General features: G+C 36.3%; 1 long non-coding RNA gene and 1 pseudogene across 1 annotated transcript; one reads left to right on the forward strand and one right to left on the reverse strand.

The window, feature by feature from the left end:
- The first annotated feature begins 469 nt into the window (after positions 1-469).
- On the forward strand, positions 470-2411 carry LOC147522389 (UDP-glucose 4-epimerase 2-like; annotated as a pseudogene).
- An 831-nt stretch (positions 2412-3242) lies between these two features.
- Positions 3243-11366, reverse strand: LOC147522390 (uncharacterized). The gene is made up of 3 exons (XR_015195252.1): positions 11208-11366; positions 10952-11083; positions 3243-3380 (listed from the first exon to the last, which is right to left on the reverse strand). It is a non-coding gene; the product is annotated as an uncharacterized LOC147522390 (long non-coding RNA).
- Positions 11367-17333: the final 5967 nt, after the last annotated feature.

Consider the following 17333-nt stretch of genomic DNA (forward strand, 5'->3'; position numbering starts at 1 on the left):
GCCTTTCTTGGCTGGGCGCATCCTATTCTAAAGTCCTTTCCTAAACAACTTCTAATGTTTCTAAATGAGATTGAGTTCCACGGATATGCGGGATAGAAAGATGTTATTTCTTTGCTATTCTATCTATTTGTGCATCAAGTTGAAGAAAGTCTCAATCTATAATGAAGAAAAGATAGTAGCTCGTCGTTTTATAGGCTTTATCATATTAAGTCGGAAGAGTTTAGGTAATACTTTCAAAGTGACTCTCGACAGTAGAATCGTGGTTATTCAGGAAGAATCGCAGCAATTCCCCAATCCTAACGAAGTAGTTCTTCCATAATCCAATGAACAACAATGATTACTTAGGATCAGCTTGCAAATTTGTGGCATCATAGTAGAATCATTACCAACAGCACGCTGTGCGCCTAAGTGCATTTATGACGACCATGAGGCTTCGAGCTACCAGCCAGATTTGTGGACTTATAATGCTATGTTATCAGTCTATGGGCGCTATGGAAAGGCAACTGAAGTGGAAAGGCTTTTTAAGGAATTGATGCAGTTACATATAGTAATAGGAAGTTAATGTTGAACAAAAGACTTAGTAAGTAAATCTTTCTTAAAGAAGATAAACTTTGACATCGTATGAAGATAAACATTAACCCTTATAGTGCTGTACCTTGTTCTTTTTTTTAAGTCCTATCAAGTAATTCCTTGCAATCTAAGCCCTCTGCATGATGGGTATCTTGAACATATCTATGCGAATATATTAGAATGACTAAGTGTGAACAACATACTGATTCATATGCGTGTCAAGATAGTCTTGATCGACATTATCACCCAATCTTTTAGATTAGCGATCCGCACAGTGAGAAACTCCTTTTACTGCCGTGAGCTACTAATGATAGTTGACACTAACTTTGACATATAGCTTAGAAACGAATTTGAAATATGAATCCAGTAAACCTTTCACTTATGTCATTCGAATTTTGATTGGTCTAATACCCACATAATGCCTCTGATTCACATAAGTAAAACCTTTTGACATTGCCTTAGACTCTGATAGTGAGGAACCATTGTTAAGAGGCCATCCACTTTGCTGGTTTAAAAGCAGTTGGTGAAAGTGTGCAGAAACCATTGCTTTACTATAATAATAACATTATTGGCACTATATATAGCTCTCTTGGAAGTCATGGCTGAGCATGGGTGTAAGAAGGTATTTTCTCATGCTCATGTCATATGCGAATTGAACACGTCATGCAAGTGATTGATTCAGTATATTCCTTATCCAATGTGCTCTGAGTAATACGTGTTTGTCTGTTTATAAGTAAGTGATATATGTTGTAATTTGGTGAATATATTTCATGAGAAGCTGTTGTGATGTTAATACTTGTGAAGGTATGAACATTGAAAGGATCGCCACCTATTTTCCCCAAATAGCTACATGGATATCTGGTCTCTTTTGAAATTGAGATTCGAAATAAGAAGTCAAGCGTGGATCTTGTGTTATACTTGAGAGATAATTAATATCAACTAATAATAACTAACTTGTGGCTTTTTCGACACATAAATCTTGGATTTTGCATCTTCCATTAACAATACTTGTTTTGATTCATGATTTTATTGGTTTGTCTTAATCGCATTTTGCATATGTTATATGAAATCATTACTTGTGCAACATAAATTATAGTACATGAAATAATATGAACCCAATCATCCAAATTGGTGCAAGGAACTTGTCAACATTGAAATCTATGTACCTAATGGATCCTTCTGTGGTTTGGCATCCTCATGGAGTAACTAAAAGTCGCGGTTTCAACTATGACTTGCTTGCAAAACTATCATTTGTTTATTCTCCATATATATTTGCTTAATTGTGATGTTGTCATACTTTTATATTTGGTTGATCCTCACATTTTTTTATACATTTCAGCTGGTGTTTTCATCATCAGCTACTGTTTATGGATGGCCAAAGGAGGTTCCATGTACAGAGGAGTTTCCTCTGTCTGCTTCAAATCCATACGGACAAACAAAGGTAAGTTTTGCCAGTGATCGGTCTAGTAGTGTTTCAAGAGACCAAATGGAAAGCAGGACATGCTTCACTTTGTGTTTTGTCAATTGGTAGACACTTCATTATATAATTTTATCTGTCACAATAAACTTTTTTTGACGTAGTAATAAGATGATAATGCTTATTTTTACAGCTTTTCATTGAAGAGATTTGTTGGGATATATGTCGTTCAGACTCTGAATGGAAAATTATGTTGCTAAGATATTTCAATCCAGTTGGAGTTCATCCTAGTGGCTATATAGGTGAAGATCCCCGTGGAATCCCAAATAATTTCATGCCTTTTGTGCAGCAAATTGCTGTAGGCAAGAGACCCTCTACAGTGTTTTGAAATGACTATTCTACCAAGGATGGCACTGGGATATGATTGTTATTCAGTTGAGTTTTTGTTCACTACCTCAAAATACTAAAAGTTCAATATCTGATTTTGCACTAATTCCAGCACGATATACAATTGCGGTTCTGTGGCAGATCAAACATCTGGTTCTTGCTAATATTGCATTGAAGGGTATTGGAGGGTTTTTATTTATCTTCGGCAGTTCTTTCGGAGCTTTTATATTAGATTGGGATTTGGGGAGGTTATAGAAAATTAAGAATATATTAGGGAGAATTAAGCAAATCTAGGGAGGTGTTTCTAATTATTAGCACCTCCTTTTTTTTAGGAGTCTATGAGAATGCCCGGTTTGGAAAATAGAGTGATATAGTGAAAAGAGAGATAAGGTGCGAGCTTTTATATATATATACTAGGGTATGCCCGTGCCGTACGGCATTGATAGAGTCGCCTGCGACGCTAACTTTGTAGAAGCAGCCTAAACCCCGTTTTGATTCTATTATACTGGATATTGTTCCATTTATGGTCAAGAATGATTATTAGGTTGAGAAACTCGACATCACACTAACGTGAACCACCTAAGGGGTAATTTGGATAAAACCTCCCCATTATTTTATGACTTTCCAATGTTTTGGATCATGTTAAAAGGCTGCAAAGACAATTCTCATTCAATAAATCCGGTAGTGATTTGCACAGATGTTCTAGACTCATTCATCTAAATGGACTTAAACATGGAAGAACACCAATTAAACCAAATGAAATAAGAACAATATGAGAAACATATAAATAATCAGACTCCCACAAGTGGTTTGAATGAGGACATCAAAACAGTAAAAAAAGAGCACCCACAAAAGTACGCCAAGTACAAAAAAAGTAGCAAAAGTACAGATAACATTGTTGACAATCATAACTCTTCCAGAAACCCCATCCTCATTCGCCAATGTCAAGGTCATTATCATAAATCCCAAGCCTTAAGGAAACTTCATCGAAAAAGTATGTAATTATCTGTTTTAAATTCGTTAAATAGAGTGAGTAGGAAATACTATATATAATGAAGGGAAGAAGAAATTGACAATTTAGAAGTGAAACAATGAACGATTGTATTCACCTCTAGACTCTTTTTAAGTTTTGGAACAAGCAAATATGTAACGCCCCAAAACTCAAACAATTACAAACCTATGACACGTGGTTTTATAGTAAAATTTTGCCAAACATCTCCTCGTATTTTTGACATTTTATAAATATAAACTGTCATAACCTGAAAATCACAATCATATATTTCTCATTGGTTAATCCGGTTACTTAACCGTCTCGACGGATGATGAGCGATCAAATAATTGGCTTACAAAAATGAGAGCACTTCAACATTATGACTTTAATACGCCAAAGTATTTGAATGTCGACTAATGCCGGATCATCAAAGCACCTCATTACAAAGTCATTACCAAAACACAAGTAAAATACATACATTCGAAGTCCCATAACTATCAAAAGGTCTACACACCCTTAACAAATGATATTTACAATGTATACATATACCATATTTCCTAAAGTTTCCATTGGGGTAGTTCCATAAACGCGACTTTCTGTAACAACAATAATAAATCAAAGAACAAACAATAGCCACCGAAATGCTACCTGCACTAAAATACCTATAAAAGCAGTAGAACCAAATCAAAGCTCAAATCAATCAAAACTAATACTTTTCGACAAACCCAAAACCAAACAATAGAACCCTTAATAAATAAGCAAATAAATACCTGTAACAACACCAGAAGAAGCTCAGACTAAACCTTTACATAGAAGAAAACAAATAATTCATCTCTGGCTAAACGATTTTAAAACGAACTGAATCTTTACATGGAAAATCAAAGAGATTGAGTTATAAGAGAAGAGATGTTACCTGTTTCACTTGACTTGAGAATTAGCAGAGATCACTAACTTATAGTGATTGGCCAAGGTCCCATCACCACGTTCAATTAATGAAAAAATTAAACAACACAATAAGTAGAGAAAGACCGAGGGGAAGGAAAAATGAAAAATGAAAAGGAACATACACGAGAATCGCCAGAGATCACTAAGTTTGAAGATATGAGAATTGAAATTTCCTGCTCAGACTAAATACCATATAAGCAGGCGTCACCATTTAGTAGGAATTGAAATAGATTTGTATAGACCTATATATTCAGGTGTTGTAAGATCAAAAAGAAGAAATTAGGGGAAACTAACCAAGGTTCCTAAAAAAAGTTCTTCAACATAATCTTGACAAAATGTAATTACACACCAATTCAAGAAAACCTACATAATTTGAAGCGAAGCAAATTAACCAAGTAAGTGCAAATACAAATGTATCAATTTGATGACTATAAATTCAATGAGTAACTACTCAACGTGACTATAAATGAAAAGAACTTACGGATTATAGTAAGACTTACGGGTAAACAAAGTTTGGGGTGTGACTTTCGAATTTGGAGGGAGGAGAATCGATTAAATGCGAAGAAGTGCACCTTGATAGTGCGACATATAATTGACCGTGGCTGAAAACTTCAGTGCGAAGGTCAATCCCCACATACTTCACCGATTGTCCTTGTGACTTATTTATAGTCATTGCATAAGCAACACGCACAGGAAACTGTCTTCTTGTCATATGAAAAGGAAAATCAGAAGACGACGGTGACAAAGATATTCTTGGAATAAATGCATGATTGCCCGCTTTTTCACCAGTCAAAATTCTTGCGAAAAGAACGTGAGGTCGACAGTGGACCACCATCAATCGGGTTCCATTGCATAATCCATCTTTGGGAGCAATATTTCATAACAACATTATAGGACAACCAACTTTTAGGTTGAGGCGAAGCGGTGGTAGACCAATTTGGATCAAGTGAGTTTAGGTACTCATTTGGGTATTGATTAATATTGGCTGGATTCGTTGCATCCTCGTCACGCCCCTTTGTATCGCAGCTAGAAAGAGAGTACTTTCCCCGGGAACATATTTAAAGTTCTTTGCATTAATATCATTGACATCATCATTGATGCGAGATAGAATTGTGCGCTTTCGGTTAAATATTCGGTGTAAGCGTGGTAGGTTGATTTAGCCGAGGATATATAGTAGAAATGAGATCCCGAAGATTTGCACATCGATGAATTGTTGATGGTAGTTCAACTGTCTCGCTTTGGGTCACTTCCTATCTAATTAACCATAAAATAGTAATGAATATTAGTACGAATAAAAATAGTACAAAGAATGATGTAAATGAATATCAATATTAAGCAAAATAGTACAAAGAAAAAATACACGGTTTGGTACCTCCATTAAGAAATTTGCTTGACATCCAATATTTGCAGAGTTTCCATTTTCCAATCGCATGTTTTGGGCAAAGAGTTAGAACATGAATGTGACTCGGAGGAAGGAAGACCTTGAACGGCGCAGCACAATCTGTTCTCGAACCCCTTTTGGTATAACTGGAAGGCATTGCGGAAGTCACCACCAAGTACAATTGTTAATCCACCAAAAGGTTTATTATTGTCGCGAGTATCCCGGTAATGCGATCAATCGCCTCCACACAAAACTTATTTTGCATTGAGACTTCATCCCAAATAATAAGTTTAGCTTCCCTGAATAATTAGGCATGCATTGAATTCTTACTAAACCCACAAACAGAGGTATCAAGAATATCTAGTGGGATCGCGAAGGTCGAGTGAAGCGATCGACCGCCGACCCAATAGTAATGAAGCTATTCGGATGAAGCGACCATAATAACAATATGCCCCTCAAAGACGACACGTAGCGGCGATTGTGTTATAAACAAAAAGTTTTACTGTTGTCCTACCGCTCCATTCAAAAGAAGAGTTTCCCCTAGATTTTGGGAAAGCGGAATCTATCATCGTTTGATATGAAAAGCGTTGCTCTGCATTTAGGAGAACCACATTTGCCATGTGCTTTTGCATTTTGAGGATCAAACTGAAATTGTCGCTGGTCCCATATGAGTCGGTTTGCAACAACTAAGTTCCATCTTGTAGTTAACAGAGGCAGCGACATTAGAGGGAAATTAGCCAGTGATTTACCTGACTCTATCAAAATCTCATTTAAGAGAAATAAACCATAATCTTGCACTTGGCCCAGGGTAGGTTACGGAATGTTGAACATTGTAATGAAGCTTATGTGGAAGGTCATCACATATATTTTCCCAAAAATCATTCCACAATGTTTGGGGTTGCAAAGGATTGCACTCTGCAAGAATAACACAAAATAGTCGGCGAAGATGATATCCAGTCTGCATGACTGAAGCTTCCTGTAGACATTGCACCCATTCGCTGTCATCTTCTAGAAGTCCACGTGCAACACATGCATCTTTAAAAGTTGGAAGGGGAGGACCATTACCAATCCTTTTCAGATCATCAAATGATTGAGGTCCTTTTACAACGGTTAGAAGTAAGCGTAGGTAAAATCGCTCACCGGAATTAGAACTGGTGAAATACATTCTACCAATAGCAAATTTTCCCTCTCGTATCCTTCTTGTCCAAGTCGAGATTGTTTGTTCGGACATAGTATTCGGGAACTCTTGATAAGTGAGGCTTCTTGCTCTTAAATCTGATGCACAACAATCAAAGAAGGCAATCAAAGTTGACTTTTTGGTGCTCCGCCTTGATAGTATATCATGTATTGGTTCATCGCCTTTATAAACTACGCGGTGCATTCCGTGGAGATGAAGTGTGTTTAATAACCTGTGGGAATCTCCTCATGTAGATGGAAACTTAATAATCTCCAAACCGCTTCCGGTGGGCCAATGTATCTCGCATCCAAATATTGTTGGATCTCATCCAACTCATTCAACACTATTGTTGTCATGTCATGCCCTTTAAATATATACTTGTGAATGTATTTAACACAACGGATCCCAGCACAAACTTCGACATTAATATGACAGTTGAACATCTTAGAAAGATAAGGATTATAAGGAACAACATCCCTGTTATCAACTGTATGCCCCCTCACAATATATGATCTACCGTTGTCACGACGGACGGTAGATAGGATATCCATCTTTATCCATGGTGGTAGCATCTGCAAAAGTTTGGGATAGTGATGCTTGCATCTACCATTTACTATGCACGGAGAGTTAGGATTATTTAGTCCACATGGACCATGAACCATACATGTGAGGACGGTCCGAAATACTTCGAGTTCGGTTTCGGATCGGAAACTCTCGCACATACAATGCGATCAACTTGGCGGGTATCACGGATTTTGTCAGAATGTCGAAGATATATAAGTGCATGCATATGGTGCAACCCGCGTTTCTGGAACTCAATGGTGTAGACATGTGCAACGGCAGTACCAAGCACACCTTTCTTTTTAATTTCCTTCATCAAGGCCCTTCGCTTTAGTTCAAAGACACGGGCCACGACCTCTGGTCGATGAGTTGCAGTTTGGTGCTCAGACAATGCCTCGACAACTTCGTCCCAGTGCGGATTTGCAGTCATTGTGAGAAATATATCAGGATGCTTATTGTAACGTGTGATGGCCATTGAATCCTGAAAATTTTCGAACATGTGCCTAGGGCTGCCGACACAAGATCTTTGGTAAGACCACTTTCGTCTTCCAATCTGGTTTTGGTCGAAAAGCTTCACCGCAACATCGCTGATACCTTGATAAAGTTCAGCCCGAAGCTTGTCTTCTTTGTAACCTATAATATCTCATTTTGTTCTGTTTAGTCACGCCCATCCATCCACCAAAACTCTTGAAACGGTTTGTGCTGCGAAGATTGCGGAGAATATTCTCCGTATGCGTTCAAATATCCGATAAGAGTAGAAATCCATCCGTGTCAATCGGTCATTAGTATTTGAACGCCTCATATCAGTGACCACCCAAGCTCTCAGTAAGGAAACATTAGCACATAATGCAAAGGCAAGTAAAATTTGGATGACATTCACCGATCTGCATGAATTCTTGCCCTCCTTTAAGATATATCACAATATCCCTCATATTATTACGCCGCTGCCATCCCGGGTAAAATGACAAAGAATCTCATCCGGTTGGCAAGTTGTAACGACGTCTATCTCTAGTAGCATTTTGAATGCAATAAGCAGGTACATTGAAGTTCTCACCATGTTGAAGAGAGGCAGATCTAAGAACATCGTATGCATGGCTTAAAAGTAGCAGAGAAACAATTATCTTTGGAGCATAGTTGCATGAATTATCTTGAACATCGTGTTCAAATGGGGATTTGACGGTTGACGATATCCAATGCAAGACTTGGGATCATATATGTAAAGTGAGAGTAAGTTGGCTGCGCCCGATGTCGAATTAGAGATCGGTTCTATGACGAACCTGACCATGTATAATAAAAGGCCTTGGACCTCGCCCAAGTAAAGACACGCTCATTTCCTCCAAGGCTCGTAAATGCGAAAGCTTGGTTGTATTGTCTCATGTACTTCCGAAATGACTTTGACTTGCGATCATTTCCATCATATAAAGCTTTAAGGGCTGGAGGTAATGGCCGTAGTGGAGGCAATTTGACTTTCCCTTGCAAACAACAAGTCTCGAATCGAGGACGTGATAATGATGAATCTTTTAGTCGTTCATCCATCTAATGGAGTGCACTACAAAATGGACACTGAACATCCATTCTCCCCAAGGAGTGTCTTCCTTGTTTAATCAGATGGTTAGAAACAATATTGTCAACTTCGTCTTCATCATCACTTATGTCAGCATTATTAGCAGAAATTGGTCGGTCAAAACCATTATTGTGAACCTCCTCACAATATTGTGCAGGATCCCCAAATGGTTGTTGTCTACAAGAGAAATAATTGTATATATTTAGACAAAGGTGCCATTTTTTTGGTATTCCAATTTCAATAAGTGTGAAGAAGTATACTGCGAATTTCGGTTAGTTGATGATGATGCAGAAGCTGCATTTGTCGAATGTGATATTGGATGGACAAAAGATGAGGTAGAAGACCTGCAGTTACGCGTACTGCGAAGAAACTTGTGATGTTAGATAGGATCTTATGGTAACCAAACCACAAAGAACCAAGAGAAAGATGTAATAAACCGTACTAACCTTGCATTTTGGTGAGGCGGTGTTGGTACAAAGTTCTCATTGGTTGAATGTGGAATTGCATGACGAAGGATGAGGAAGCAGAAGAGATACATGTACTGCAATGAAACTTGCACAGGTGAGTTATATATAGATTTTGATTAAGAAAAACTACTAAGTGAAGTACTCACGTGTTGTTTTGATCCGATGAATCAGCATGGGTACTTGATGTGACACGTTGGGGGGGCGTAAATAGCCTTACGGGATTAAGGAATGATAAAGATTTCCGAAGAGACTCTGAAGAAGAAAGACGTCGGTATGGTGTTGCATGAGGTGTAACTGGACTATTATGTGTTTGATGCTTGTCAGCTTGAAGTGGAGTTTGTGGAAGTGAATGAGAACCATTCAATGGTGAACCTTGTGCACCTTGGATGGTGAAGTTTGTCTTTGCCAATTAGTTTAGTGCTCCTTTCTCTTTCCCTTCGAAAGCTTGTTGTCCTAGTATTCTATTTGTTATCTGCACCTAATTATAAGTATAATCAACCGAATAGAGTGGGAGAAAGAGGAATGCATGGATAATAGCAAAGATGGCAATTAGTATTAAAATTAGAAAACACGAAATGTAAAGATATGAAGAAAGTAGTGAAAGGTAATAAGTGATCGAAGACTCAAAGGCAAATTATAAATGAATAGATGGATGACCACATGCAACACAGTTGGTGGGTAAATATTATACATATAAGCATGCATTAAATGGAAGTTATTAAATAGTAGTGAATTTACTACAATTATAGTGTACAAAAACACCTTTTGGACAATGCATGAGCAATCATAGTATTATTTTAATTAAAGCTCATCTTACATGAGAACCGGATGGCGGGAGAAGTGTTTGAAGTGGAGTCCGTGGAAGTGAAGGAGAGCCATTCAATGTTGAACCCATTAGTTGGTGGTCAATGACATGACGTGTGACTACTTGTGCACCTTGGATGGTGAAGTTTGAGTTGCCAATTAGTTTAGTGCTCCTTTCTCTTTCCCTTCGAGCACGCTGTCCTAGCATTCTATTTGTTATCTGCACCTAATTATAAGTATAATCAACCGAATAGCAAATATGGCAGTTAGTATTAGTGGAATGTAAATATATGAATAAAGTAGTCAAGGATAATAAGTGATCGAAGACCCAAAAACAAAAACAAATTATAAATGAATAGATGGATAACCACATGCAACACAGTTAGTGGGTAAATAGTATACATATAAGCAGGCATTAAATTGCAGTGAATTTACTACAATTATAGTGTACAAAAACACCTTTTGGACAATGCATGAGCAATTATAGCATTACATTTTAATTAAAGCTCATCTTACATGAGAACCGGATGGCGGGAGATGAGATAGAGAAACACTATCTGATGAGCACTGCACATTTATAAAGCAAAAGAAGAAATAAGACAATGCAATATACATAAGCAAAGCAGCAGTAGTAAAAAATAAATAAGGCAATGCAACTTAGCATAAGACAATGCAAGCAAGAAATACCTGGAAGCCAAGAGGCGGTTGAAGATTGAGCCTATCTTGGGGGGCAACAAAGACATGTTTGTTTTGGTTTGAAGGTTCCTTAAAGGAGTCCATAGGGCATTTTCCTTTGTCAAGAATTGGTTGCGTAGGAAGCTATAAATATTTGAAAGAGAGTTCAAAAACATGATGTGAAACCAATAAGAGTGTTAATATAATTTGGGTAACTCAAAGTATGTTAATAGAAGTTATCAATAACGTATATTGTTGATTGTAATACCTGGGAGCGAGCAGGTCATTGAGGAGTAGGTGGCTGAAGGTAGAGTCCATCTTGAACTGGAACATAATTATTGTTTTTCTTGCAAAGGTCCTTATAAGGGTCCATTAGACGTTTACCCTTATCTATGGGATCCTGTAGAAACAAATAAAAATAGCTAGATACTCAATAAAATCTGTAGAAACAAACATAAAAAGGATGGGTAGGGATAACATACCATTGAGAGGAAAATCTGCAACAAAAAATGGTGCCTAAAAAAAAGACAAAGCAGCAGTGATTATGTACTTGATCAGCTTAATCAAAACCTAAAGGCAACTTAAAAACACACTAAATCAGTAAATTGATTAGTACATGTTCTATCCGGAACAATCATAGATAAACGAAAAGAATTTTCTTGTTCATAACCATCATCTCTTATATTGCCCCTATGTCTCCACCATGAGACACCCCCCAAGGAGTAGAGTGGAATTACCGTGGCCCCTATCCAAACCCACGGTTACATTCCTCCATAGGGTAAGCTTCTTAACTTATATAGAACAGGCGCACCTGGACTCCACCGGTTGTAAGCTCAATTAATGTAGGCTAGTTGGCACTTGGGATTAAGCCTAGGCAAATTTTTCAGGAAAAAGTCCATCAACATCCCATGTAAGTTACTTGCTTCATCATAACCCCGACCCATTAGAATTCTTGTTTCTCTCCCGCTTTTAAATTTCAATCTGTCACATCGCTCGGTGGAAAATTTTCCCTCCATAAGAAAGAAAAGAGTTTTACTTAGATTAATTGAGTGACATCTAACCCCTATATTTTAAAACAATAGAATTAACACATTTAAAATAATGACTAAATTGAAGTACTATAAACATATAATTAACTACACACGGGACACTATTCAGGGTGTCATCTGCTCTTATTTTGCTTTTCTCCAACTCAAAGTTTCATTTTTTTTAACTAAAGACAAAAAAAATACATTTCAAACTTTAGGAGAACTAACATAAATGTTGACCGTTTAAAGGTTCTAAAAGGTTTCCTTGCTTACCTTCCAACTCTAGCTCCTATACGCCCATGAGACTTTTTGGAGAACCGGTGAGTATAATGAGCTGAAGTCCCAAACTACAAAGGGTTGAACAGGTTTGATAAAACAAAATAAATTAGGAAAACAAAATAATCACACATTACGTTAAAGAATATTTTTTGAATAATTATTAGTTGGAAGTCCACTCTATAAGGGATACATACATATTTAACATTGCCTTTAACATTTCAGCATACACATAGTAGAACTTTGATTACTATACTCAAAAGTCAATCCAATCTTCAAGCTGACAAAAAAATCATTGCCATTTGTTCGAAAGTGTAAAAGAAGGTGGACCCCAAAGAAGAGCATGTGGAAGACAATCCAATATCCTCATGCATTTTTGAAAGACAGAAGTTTCTCTAAAAATCTTGGTAATTTTTTAATCTTGTACAAGTCAACATTGTAAGTGGGAAGAGCCTAAAAGCCGAAAGGACCACATATCAAGGACCAAAATATCGATATCGGTTAATATATCGGTGTACCCAAAAACCGATATATATCGGATATATCTTTTTTTTTTGTGACCAGCCCAAACCAAAGCCCAAAATATTGATATCGATAAATATATCGGTGTACCCAAAAACCGATATATATCGGATATATCCATTTTTTTGGTGACCAGTCCAAACTATTTAAAATATCATAAATATAATATCGAAAATATCAGAAATATATCGGAAATATATTGGAAATATCGGATTTATATTAAAAATTGGTCAAAAAGTCAACCGATATATATCATAAATATCGGACATATCGATTATATCGGCGATATAAAGTTTTATATCGGAAATTCCGATATATATCGGGAAAAAAGGGTTCTATATTCGGTGGATATATGTCGGAAATATCGATATCGGTGTACCAAAATACCGATATATATCGGCGATATTTTGGTCCTTGGTCCAAAACTATTTAAAATGTCGGATATATCGGAAATATAATATCGAAAATATCATAAATATATTGGAAATATCGGATTTATATTAAAAAATGGTCAAAAAGTCAAACGATATATATCGTAAATATCGGATATATCAATTATCTCAAAGAATATAAAGTTTTATATCGGAAATTCGATATATATCGGAAAAAAAAAGTTCTATATTTGGTAGATATATATTGGAAATATCGATATCGGTGTACCAAAATATCGATATATATCGGGGCGATATTTTGGTCCATGCCACATATATAAAAGTAGTAGGGTAGTGGAGGTCGTCTCTTCCCATTCCCCCTAACCCCAACTTTACACCAAAACAAAAATGAAAAACATAAGTGTTTTGAATTTGAGCAAAAGAAAAATGACACCAAAAAATATTAACCTTCAAGGGAAAATGGAACCAAGAGATCTCAGATTGAAAGCTGGCGAAACCTTTTCAAAAGGGAGATTGAAAAAAAAAAAAAAAAAAACAGAAAGAGACCCATCCGATCCATTTGAAGGAAAAAGTCAGTAGCCCTTTTTAACCACATCAACACTAACCATAAAACCCTACGACAATCTCTACCATGTATATAAAATTGTATATAAAAGTAAAAGTGTATATAAACACATCAACACTAACCATAAAACACTAACCAATCTCTCCCAGATTAAACAAGAAAAAGCGGACAAATTGAGTAAACTCATGCATTGAATTTGTTGGGTATGTTCTTGATCATGACACATGTATATAAAAGTAAAAGAAAGGAAAAAACATTTGCTTTAGCTTTGAATAGCAAAATAAGAGCAGATGTATCCAAAACATTTGGTAGACATTGACTTCGATAAAGTCTGGAAGGTATTCTTTGCTTTAGCCATTGAGAGTGAGAGAAAGAAAAAAAAAAAAAGGAGGGCTTAATCGGGTAGAAACGGTATTTTGAGATCCCGTAGCTTTGTAGAGTTCACAAAGCTCGGTCATCTACATTTATAATATTTGCTGAATAATAGGGGAACAATTATACATTCAGTCTTACGCAAGAGGCGCATAAAGAGGGAACTTACGAGGTTATATTTACGGTATTATTAACACATGAACTGAATCGCTCCTTCAAAGAACAAACAATAGCCGGACCTCATTTTATTAGTGTACATAAAGAGGTGCATATATAATATTTGCTTTATTAGTGTACATAAAGCATTGTACATAAAGAATGAATCAAATGAAAACCGAAGTCGAGAATGAATGAACAAAAGCATTGTACATAAATAACAAAAGATTGATTAATAAATTAAAAGAATGAAAACTGAAGTCGGACTTCATTTACCGGCTTCAAATTTCGCCATATCTGAGGCAATCAATCTTTTGTTAAATGGAATTAAAGATGCACGCCCAAAAAATAGCCATGCATGTGTTGTCCGAGAACGCCGATGAGTTCTTTCAATTCACAATATCTTATTCTACGCAAAATAACCAATTAACTAACTTTAGTACATTCTTTTTTTCCAACTTCGTAATAAATTTTGATATTGGAATACTTAGATAGAAAGAAGAGTCGCATAACCACCATCTTCATGAAAATAATAACCTAATTCATCATTTCCCTTTTCCTAGACACTAAATTAATCAAGACTGGTTCTTAGAAAAAAAAAATTAAATGGTTAAACAATACTGCTTTGTTTGGATACGAGAGAGAGAGGAGAGGACGTAAACCAAATTATTGACTAACTATACATGCGACCCATATGATATGGACTTGGACTATTGGCGAGAGGATGTTTGGATTTCATTTTGCTTTCTACAATGGACTACTTGTGGATCATTAATCCTATCCAATCATGAATCATCCAACTGAGTAAGCATCATTCATGTAACAAATCACAAACAAATTGGTCTGAACCATTAGTCTCCCATTCCATTGAACGATTATTACCAATCCGAGGGCAAATAGTTCAGGTTAATGAGAAAATATGATTACCAAGCATACATTCCAAATGCTAAACGCACTTCTATGTCAAAGCTCTTTGTTTAAATGGTACATGTTTTGATGTTTAGCACTCGCTCACAACGTAAAAACTGACTCATTATCTATTGATTATTGTTGATTACAGAATATGGCTTGGGAAGACACGATCGCCGCCAAGGAGATGTATTTAGTTCGGGATTCTACTCTTAGAGTTGATAACAGAAAACGCCCCCTCTTGACATTTCGTTTGATCAAGGTTTGAGTTTGGGAGAATGGGTGAAGAGTCTCTATCCATACAATCTTGAGCCCCTAGTTAAACAAACTTTGCTAAGGTTTTCACCACCGGAACCCCCGATTGTACTCTGCCAAGACTTTGCAAGATGTTATCTTTGAGATGATTGAGCTTGGTCTAATGTGCACACATCGATCTCTCTACGATGAGACCAAGCATGCTTGATGTAGCTCATGAAATGGGTCGGTTAAAACAGATATCTTTCTAATCCTTCCACCCGAACATTGAGGAAGCTTCTTCTTCAAAAGATGGTGCTTCATGTTAGTAAACGACATAAATGAAGTTGGCTAGTGCAGGGCTTGTTCTCCTTTCTGAATTTTAAATAGTCCTCGTTCATTTTTGGTTCTTCCAATATTTGTGAGTTTCAATTCATTGTAAGACTCTGCAATTCCTTTGTACACAATGTTTAAAGCATTCTTTGGTTATTCCAGTTTATATTTTAACACCAATCAATTGATAGAGATTTTGAGATTGATTAATAAAACAAAAGATTGATTAATAAATTAAAAAAATGAAAACTGAAGTCAGACCTCATTTACCTGTGCTTCAAGCTTCGTCATTTATCATTTACCTGTGTTGGTTGTGGAAATGAAACAAGTCAGACCTCATTACCTGTGTTGTTTGAAGAATGAACTCTAGAGTGACGGCGGCAGGAAGAATGAATGCTAGGATAGGGCATACATAGTTTGTTTGAAGAATAAGATCCAATAGATCCCAGTGTTAGGGCATAAGGGAGCATACTCTTTGGGATTGGCTTATTTTGCCATGTCACAACTTAGAAAAGACAATAGTAACCACTGGATGGAGGCCCTGCGGGCCCACACCATTGTGTTTTATTAGATAGATAGATTGGCAAAAATATCTCACAAAAAACTACCCACTCGATTTAATAGTTTATGTATGTTTCTCTGTTCATTATATTTAACCATTGTTATGATGTATAATTGTTGATGAATTTTAAAGAGTGTTTCCTGAAAGAAACAAATCTAAAGAAACAACAAATTATAGATCGTCTAAGATTTAAAAACTTCATCTTCAAGTTACAACAAATCCTTGATTAGTGAAAGACATACCTTAAATATATTACTTTCGAAAGACTATTAACATTTCAAGAAGAAACTAAATATTTCTAGTAGGGCAGGAAACGGGTTGGGTTGGGTTTGGATCGGATACGGCTAGATCCAAATTCAAATCCGAATCCGAATAAAACCGAAATCTTCAAATCAAATCTGACTCGAACCTGAACCAAAACTGACCAACCCAATCGGAAAAAATTCAAAAATTACATCCGAACCTGAATCCAACAGACCCCCCGAATTCGAATCCGACACAAATAAATAAACGGATATAAAAATCAACCCAAATCCAAATTATTCAAATTCAGATCGGGCCAGATTCGGGTCAAACCCAACCCAATTCCCTGCCCTAATTTCTAGTCCCTTCACAAAAAGAATATATATATTTCTAGTCCCACCTAGGCACCTCCACCAACCGTACGCTGTCTATGATCATGTTATCAGTTTTATCAGTTTGTATAAATAAGTCAGCAATCTGTGGATGATTTTGAAACATGGAAAGTATTCAAGTTAAATCACTTGTGCGTATGTAAGGCCATCAACTTCAAAGAAAAAAATAAACTTAAGATCAGTATGTTGAAGTATGAAGGTTAGCATTCTTATAAATTTGTCGCTAGATACTGCAGATAAAACATTACTCCATCGAAAATTCGTCATAACACATTGTATACAACAATTGTATAGTTCTAAATCTTAACAGGAACAACAATAGTTTTTGGTTAACAGGACCAACCCTTCAAAATTTTGTTTGAAATTTAAGAAACTTTGATATAATTTCAAGAGTTAAAGAGTATTACCCC

This window comes from Coptis chinensis, chromosome 1 (genome assembly GCF_015680905.1).
Source record: "Coptis chinensis isolate HL-2020 chromosome 1, ASM1568090v1, whole genome shotgun sequence".
NCBI classification, from domain to species: Eukaryota; Viridiplantae; Streptophyta; class Magnoliopsida; order Ranunculales; family Ranunculaceae; genus Coptis; species Coptis chinensis.